Genomic DNA, 8,060 nt, shown 5'->3' with positions numbered 1-8,060 from the left:
GTTTTAAAGTATGTTTTGGACAAAATTGAATGAATAGATGATTAAATAAGTTAATTCTAAATATATTTAGATTAAGAAGGGGGAAATACGAACTTGGATCGGGGAAAAGATAAAGTTATCGACTAATCAACTTGAGTCGTCGTTTTATCATCCGAGGTAAGTTCATATGTTATAATTTCATTTCAAATGTATTTTATATGCTTTGATATAGCATAAATTATGACTATGTGACTTCGGACAAGTTTGAAAATGATGATTCAACAGTTGGAAGCCCGATTCAACCTTAGGAATAGTTTAGGATTCTAGTGGCATGTCATTAGGGATACTTTAAATTGGCTTCAGGCCATGATATAGCACTTCGAGTGCAAGATAAATGGATTTGGCTTCGGGCCATGCATACCGGCTGATTTTGGCTTTGAGCCATGATATCAGAACTTCAGAGATAAGTGACCTTGATTTGGCTACGGGCCATGGTATAGGTACTTATCGTGAGAGATCCTTGAGTATCCGAATTCTATTTCGAATGGTTCAATGGGTAAATATAGATGAGAATATGTATGATATTTGTACGGAATGGTACAGGTATGTGTATAAAGCATTTTGGCATTGAATCAAAGATATGAGGGTGAAATTAAATAATTTGTAAATGAGCATAGAAAGGTTTGTTCGTTATTAAACTTTATGTTGTTTTATTCAATTTGTTGATATATATTTGTGAAATTGTATTAAGTTTATTTTATACAAGCTTACTAAGCTTTATAGCTTACTTTGTTTATTTTTCTCGTGTTTTATAGTATTATCAAGCTAGCTTGGATTCGGTGATTGTCAGAGATCGCATCGTACTATCTACCTATCACTTGGTACCTTTGAACTTTGGCATGTATAGGTATTTTGAGTCATTTTGATTATGGGTTGATAGTGATTTTGGTTATTTATAATGACTTGTAATGAAATATGTTTTGGTTTGTAAATATGGCCATGAGTGATGGTTTAATCTGGTGGATTTGGTTATGTGCATTTATGTGCATATAGGGTTGATATGGAAATTGTTAAATGGTTGAATGTTGATATTGGTAATGTTAGCTGCTTGTGAACCACAGTAAAGAATGCATGTTTTTGAGTAGCTATATTGATGATTTAAGGTTGTGAGATTTTGGTATAAATGAATTGGTCTATTTGACTACTTCTGTGTATTGAGAAATATAGTATAGAATATGCATGATTTATATTTGAATTGGCTGTTTTAAATGCCTATTTATGTTTTGAGATGGTGCAAATTGATGTTTTGTAGGTACATTCAAAATTGGGTGGCAAATAGGCTTGGTAAATAGCCTATTTTTGTCCACACGGACAGAGAGCCGGGCTTGTGTCTCAGCCGTGTATGGCATACGGTTATGTTATACGGCCGTGTGTCCCTTGGTGTGGTTTTAGAAATCAAGTCAGTATGCTTCACATGGCCTCACACATGGGTGTGTGACTTGGCTATGTGGCATAAGTCAGTATACCCTACAGGTTTGGCACGGCCTATCACACAACTTGGCACACGGGCGTGTGTGGCCATTTTTAGGGCACACGGGCTAGCCATACGGGCATGTGTTTTGGCCTTGTGACCCAAGTCAGAGAGTTACACAGGGTTGGACACGGGCTAGGACACTGCCATGTGCTCCCGTTTCAAATGTCCACACGGCCTGTGAGACGGGCGTGTCTAGTGGCCATGTAAGACACACGGCCTGGCCACACCGGGGTATGTGTAACACCCCAAAATCCTAAGTATTTATTTTTGTGTAGTTGTGATACACACAACGGTGTATCTGCTACAGTGGTTTAGTGTTCTGGAAGTGTCTTAGACGTCCCAAGTTCAAGCCTTGGCTTGTGCAAATTTTTTTTTTTAATTTGAATATGCCCTGTCTCTAGTCAATAGGTTCTTAAATAAATGTTAGTATAATATGATAGAAAAAGGCTTGCTGGTCTAGGGGATAAGTGGCGTGTTACCTATGTCTGAGGTCTGGAGTTCGAGTCCTGGCGATGCAAGGAGTGTTTTATTTTGCTGCTGATGCTGTGGAAGTGTTGTGGTTTGATTGAAACTTGAGTGTTTGAGGAGTGTGGGGAGTTATGGCTGAATTTTAAGAGGTTATTGGAGGGAATTTTTGTTGTTGAGGGATGTGGATAAGTGGGGATTTAGGAGAGTGATCTTAGGAGTGATTTGGGCAGAAAAATTAGGAGAATTTGAAGGGAGTGGAAGAGTGTGCCGAATTAGAGCTCCTACTTCTCAAGTTTGGCTTTAGTTAGTGTTTTTCATTCTTTTTCCGTTTCTGGGACAGTTTTTATTCACTAATTCTACTAAGGGATCACTCGGGTACCTTTCATTTTAGGTCTATTACGGTTTTGCTCATCAGTGTAGTGCCCTACTGATCGATTTCTCTTCTCCCTTACTCCTATAGCAATCATTTTTTTTCCTTGTTCCCTTGTGTTTTTGGCCGAATACTTCCCTTCCCCTTTCTCAAGCTTTTTCGACTTTTAGATCTTGGTTGTTGTTGATTCTTTCCCTTTTTCCTCTCCCTTTATCTCAATCGATTTCACTTTGACTAATTGTTTCTTCTTTTACTCCCTCAATCGGTTGTGCTTGGCCGAATACTACCCTTTCTTTTACCACACTGTGTCGACTCCTCCTTTATTGCTCTCTGTCGATTTTGGTGGCAATTACAGGTACTCGATTTTATGTTTCGGTAAGATTAGCTTTCAGTTTTGGTCCAAACTATTCTTTTGAACAGTCGTTAACAGGAGGTTGGCTGTATTTCAGGTTGTAACTGAGGGCTTAGGTGATCATTCTCTGTTGACTGATAAGGTGGAAAGGGCCTCGGTTATTCAATTAAGGTCAGTGGTTGTTGACTGGCTAATCTAAGTGTAATAGTATAGTGTTATCTTGATGTTGGTTGATTAAGTGTTTACTTATTTTTGGTTGGTGTATAGGGACTCTTCGAAGGAAGGGGGAATGATCCTTAGTTGGCGTTAAGGTAGACGAAACTCCCCTCATGGCTTGATCGAAGGTATGTTGTTGTGAGGTTAACGATTGGGGTAGTTGTGTGTATTCAATTGAATACTGGACTAAGTGAGTAATTAAGGATTATTATTTAAGTGTAGGGTTCAAAGGTGCAGGTAGTCTCTTCTCTCGGCAAATAGAAGTAAGATGTGTGTAAAAACACTACCCTAATCGTAAATCAGCAAAAGCCAGAATAAGTGAATGATGACGTTATGCGAGCATACGTTCGCTCGTGTGGTAGTCCGTATGAATAAATTTGGGCATGAGATAGTGGAGACCAGCCATGAGCAATTTCTTGGGCCGAGGTCGTATTGGGCGATGATGGGCCAAAATGGGCCATGTTGCACGCCCGTGTTATTTTGGCTGTTTCGTGCACGGCCATGTCGCACGGCCGTGGTTACTTATCGCATCCCGTGTTGGGGAAGAAAATTTTGCCCTGTTTTCACATGGCCATATCGCACGCCCGTGTGTCTGGCCGTGTGTGCTTTAGAAAGCCTGCGTTTTATGAGTCGGTTAGTATGTTAGATGTTAAAATTAAAATTTAAAGAAATTAATATTGTTAGTGCTCGGGTTGCCTCCCAAGAAGCGCTTATTTATAGTCTAAGCTTGACTTATCTCTCTAGTGTGTGATCATGGTGGATCGAGGAGTTTACAATCCTCATCCGTGCTATAAATTTTATCAACATAAGGTTTAAGACGAGTACTATTTACCTTGAACGTGCTGAATTTGGGGTGGTTTACCTCAACCGTATCGTATGGAAAAATGCTAGTTACCGTAAGAGGGGTTTCTTCATTCGGTTCAGAAGTGGTGATTAGAGGATCTACTGCATCTAGTAGTACTTTGTCTCGAACTTGAAGTTGATTTGGTGAGACATTGAGCTCGTTCTAGCGTAGTTTTGGTTTATCATGTTTTCTCAGTTTAAATGTCAGTCATTCATCTAACTCCTCGATTCGTAACCTTCGTTCTTCATGGGTAGATTCTTTGTTGTTGATTGAACATGGCTGATGTGTGTCCTTCGAACTTATTTCCTGCAAAATAGGTTGCACTGTATGATCAGACTTAGTAGAACAATTTGTACAATCAGCTTCAATTTTCGATGTGTTGTTCGGGTTGCGAGCTTGAAGGTTGATTGTTTCATCTCCTACACGAAGTGTAAGTTCACCTGTGCCAACGTCAATAATGGTTTTAGCAGTTGCTAAAAAAGGCCTTCCCAAAATTAAAGGAACATTACTGTCCTCTTCTATGTCTAAAACAACAAAATCAACTGGGAATATAAATTTGTCAATTTTAACGAGTATGTCTTCAATGATACCCCTAGGAAATCTGACAGTTTTATATACTAATTGTATGCTCATCCTAGTTTGTTTGAGTTTCCCTAGACCTAGTTGCTTAAACAATTTCTAAGGCATAACATTGATACTAGCCCCTAGATCAGCCAATGCATTATTAACACCAAAACTACCAATTAAACAAGGAATCGTAAAACTCCCTGGATCTTTTAGTTTGTTGGGTAGCTTATTCTGAAGAATGGTTGAGCAAACCGCATTTAGCTCCACATGCGACCTTTCATGTAACTTTCATTTATTTGCTAGAAGCTCCTTTAAAAATTTGATTGTGTCCGGCATCTGTGAAAGTGCTTCAATAAACGGTAGGTTAATATATAGTTTCTTTAAAAGTTTAAGGAATTTACCAAATTGTTCGTCTGAATGGTCTTTCCTTGTCTCATTGGGTTATGGCACACGAGGTTTATATTCTGTACTTACTAATTTTTGTTCATTTTGGCCTACCTCATTCTTTCCTTTACTTACCTTCGGTTCTGGCCCTGGTTTTGCCACTAACCCTTCCTCATCTTAAGTGGCAATTGCTTGAGTTGCTCCCTTGGGTTAGATTTAGTGTTGCTTGGCAGGCTACCTTGTGGTCATTAGGAAATCAACTTGGCAAGCTGTCCAATCTGAGTTTCGAGCCCCTGGATTGATGCTTATTGATTTTTGAGTGCCGTCTTGGTATTCTAAAAACGAGTCTCTGACACTGAGATGAATTTGGTTATTATCTCCTCAGGGTTCAGCTTTTTTTCCTGCTGGTATGGTGGTTGTTGAAAGCCTAGAGGGGGTGGTGGTTTCTGATATCCTTGGTCTCCCCATGAAAAATTTGGGTGATTCCTCCAACCTGTATTGTAAGTATTGCTATAAGGATTGTTTTGAGATCGAGGATTATTACCTATGTAATTTAACTTCTCATTCTCCATGTTGTGGCCATAAGGTGGGTATTCTGAATTGCTCGATCCACCTCCATTTGCTTCGCACTGCATTACTGGATGAACCTGTGAAGAACTAATAAAACCATTAATTTTCTTATTCAAGAGTTCTACCTAATTAGAGAGCATGGTGACCGAATCGACGTTATAAACGCTGACTGTTTTCATTGGCTTTGTCCTCATAACTTACCACTGATAGTTATTTAGTGACATCTCCTCTATAAATTCATAGGCATCTTCAGGTGTCTTATTATTAATGGTTCCTCCAGTGGCTGCATCAATCATCTGCCGAGTCGAAGGATTCAGGCCATTATGAAACATTTGAATGTGTAGCCAAAGCGGTAACCCATGGTGAGGGCACCTTCTCAAAAGGTCCCTGTATCTCTCCCATGCATCGTAGAGTGTTTCTAAATTCATCTGCATAAAAGAAGAGATATCATTACGTAATTTAGCTATTTTAACCAGTAAAAAATATTTTAATAAAAACTTTTCGGTCATTTGTTCCCAAGTAGTGATTGACCCTCGTGGTAACGAGTTCAACCATTGCTTAGCCTTTTTCCTTAACGAAAAAGGAAACAACTGAAGGCAGATGATGTTATTAGAAACGCCATTAATTTTAAAGGTATCACAAAAATTCTAGAAAATTTACCGAGTGACCATTGGGATCCTCGTCCTGCAAACCATCAAACTGAACAAACTGTTGTATCATTTGAATTGTGTTAGGTTTCAGTTCAAAATTATTTGCTGCAATAGCAGGTCTAACTATACTTGACTCAGTTCCTGTCAAATTAGGTTTAGCATAATCATACATAGTACGTGGAGCAGGATTCTGATCTACTGGATTAACAGCAATCGCAAGAGGTATCAGGTTTTCCTGATTTTCAGCCATCTCCTTGGTTGTGGTTTGAATATCGTCCTCTTGCTTGTTTTCTATGTATCTTAAGCTTCACCTTATTTCTCTTTGGTTTCTACGAACTGTGCGATCGATCTCACTGTAAAAAAGTAATGGTCTTGATGGGTTTCTTCTAGTCATAAACTATAAAAACCTGCCAGAAAAAGGGAAAAAGAAGAATTAGTAATAAAATTAGAATAAAATTTAAATTGCAGTAAAAGTAAATGGCTAAAGTAAGAAAAATTGAGTGTTTCTAATATCTTAGCTCCCCGGAAACGACACCAAAAACTTGATACATGATATTCGTGACAGGTTTTAAATATTTATAAAGAATCATTCTTGAAACTAACTATTATCACGATGAAGGCAAGTGTACCTATCAAACAGTAGTATAGCTTTAGCAAGACCGAATTATCGAACCCAAATGAGCTAAAAGTACTAGTATCAACTTTATTTTTATTATCTAGCCTAAAAAGTAAAAGGGTTTTGTTTATCTAACTAATTAATTAAACTAAGAAATCACAGAAAATAAATTTGGGAAAATACTTTTTGGAAAACTCGATTGATTAAGACAATACCTAAGGAAAAATCCACCTAGACTTCACTTGTTATTTGACTCTGAATCAGAAGATTTATTCATTCAACTTGTTCCGTAGAAATCCCTAAGTTATATTATTATCTCTCGAGAGAGTAACAACGTCTAACCCAATATTGAATAATCGAAATCTCTTTCAAATTAATGCCCTAGTGTTGCATTAACTCGATCTATGGATCTGCTTATTAGGTTTCACCCAAATCTGGCAAAATCTTGTCACTTTATCCCTAGGCGCGCAACCAACTCCACTTAATTATGAAAAAATTTACTCTTAGACAGGGTCTATTCCTCCTCTGAATAAGAGTTTAACTTGAATCAATATCCTGGAATATCAAAAGAAAAATTAAGAACAAATAATTAAGAACAAGTCAAATTTTATCATACAATTCAGATAATAATAACAAGATCCGTCTTAGGTTTCATTCCCCTTAGGTATTTAGGGGTTTTAGTTCATACTAATGAAAGAACACATCTCAAAAGAATAAAAATAACAAAACATAAGAAAACCCAAAACTCCTGAGGGAATCTGAGGGGAGATCTTCAGTCTTGATGGTGAATCCTGCTTCTGAGATGGATCTATCAACTTTCCTTGAGCAATTCCTTACTTCCTCCTGTGCGTCCCCCCGTCTAAGTGCCTCCCCAGGTGTTTAAATAGGCTTTGGAATGTCTAAGAGCCCTCAAAATTGGCCTTTCCTGAATTGTACTAAACTTGGGCTCGGCAAGGACACGCCCGTGTGTGATTGCTTAAGGCCATGGTCAAGGCTGTTAAATGTTCACGGGTGTGTGATCTACCTGTGTAAATCGTGCTTTGACCTTGCTAAAGGGACACGGCCGTGTGGTCTGCCTTTGTGAGGAAGTCCAGGCCGTGTTGATTTCATACATTGGCCCATTTTCTCCGTTTTTGGCCCGTTTCTCGTTCCTTTCACTCTCCTATGCTCACCTAAGTATAAAACATGAAATTAAGGCTTTAGGGGCATCGAATTCACCAATTTTAAGGAAAAATCATCCATAAAATGTGCTAAGCATGGGATAGAAATATGTATAAATTACGGTTTATCATATGCCAAGTTCAATAAGTCTGAGTTCTGGTTACGAGAGGTAACATTTCTAGGCCATGTGGTATCTGCTGAAGGGATTAGGGTTGATCCCCGAAAAATTGAAGCTGGTCTGGATTGGATACCGCCTAAGATTGTATTTGAGATCTGCAATTTTCTAGGACTGGCAGGGTATTATCGGTGATTTGTTGAGGGTTTTTCGTTGATTGAAGCACCTCTAACT

At 38.4% G+C, this 8,060-nt stretch overlaps 1 non-coding gene across 1 annotated transcript; it reads left to right on the top strand.

Moving 5' to 3' along the window:
* Nucleotides 1-5,638: 5,638 nt before the first annotated feature.
* On the top strand, nucleotides 5,639-5,745 carry LOC128294977 (small nucleolar RNA R71). Its single transcript, XR_008285284.1, has one exon. It is a non-coding gene; the product is annotated as a small nucleolar RNA R71 (small nucleolar RNA).
* The last annotated feature ends 2,315 nt before the right edge of the window (nucleotides 5,746-8,060 follow it).

This window comes from Gossypium arboreum, chromosome 6 (genome assembly GCF_025698485.1).
Source record: "Gossypium arboreum isolate Shixiya-1 chromosome 6, ASM2569848v2, whole genome shotgun sequence".
Lineage (NCBI taxonomy): Eukaryota > Viridiplantae > Streptophyta > Magnoliopsida > Malvales > Malvaceae > Gossypium > Gossypium arboreum.
This window is presented reverse-complemented; position numbering and strand designations above follow the sequence as displayed.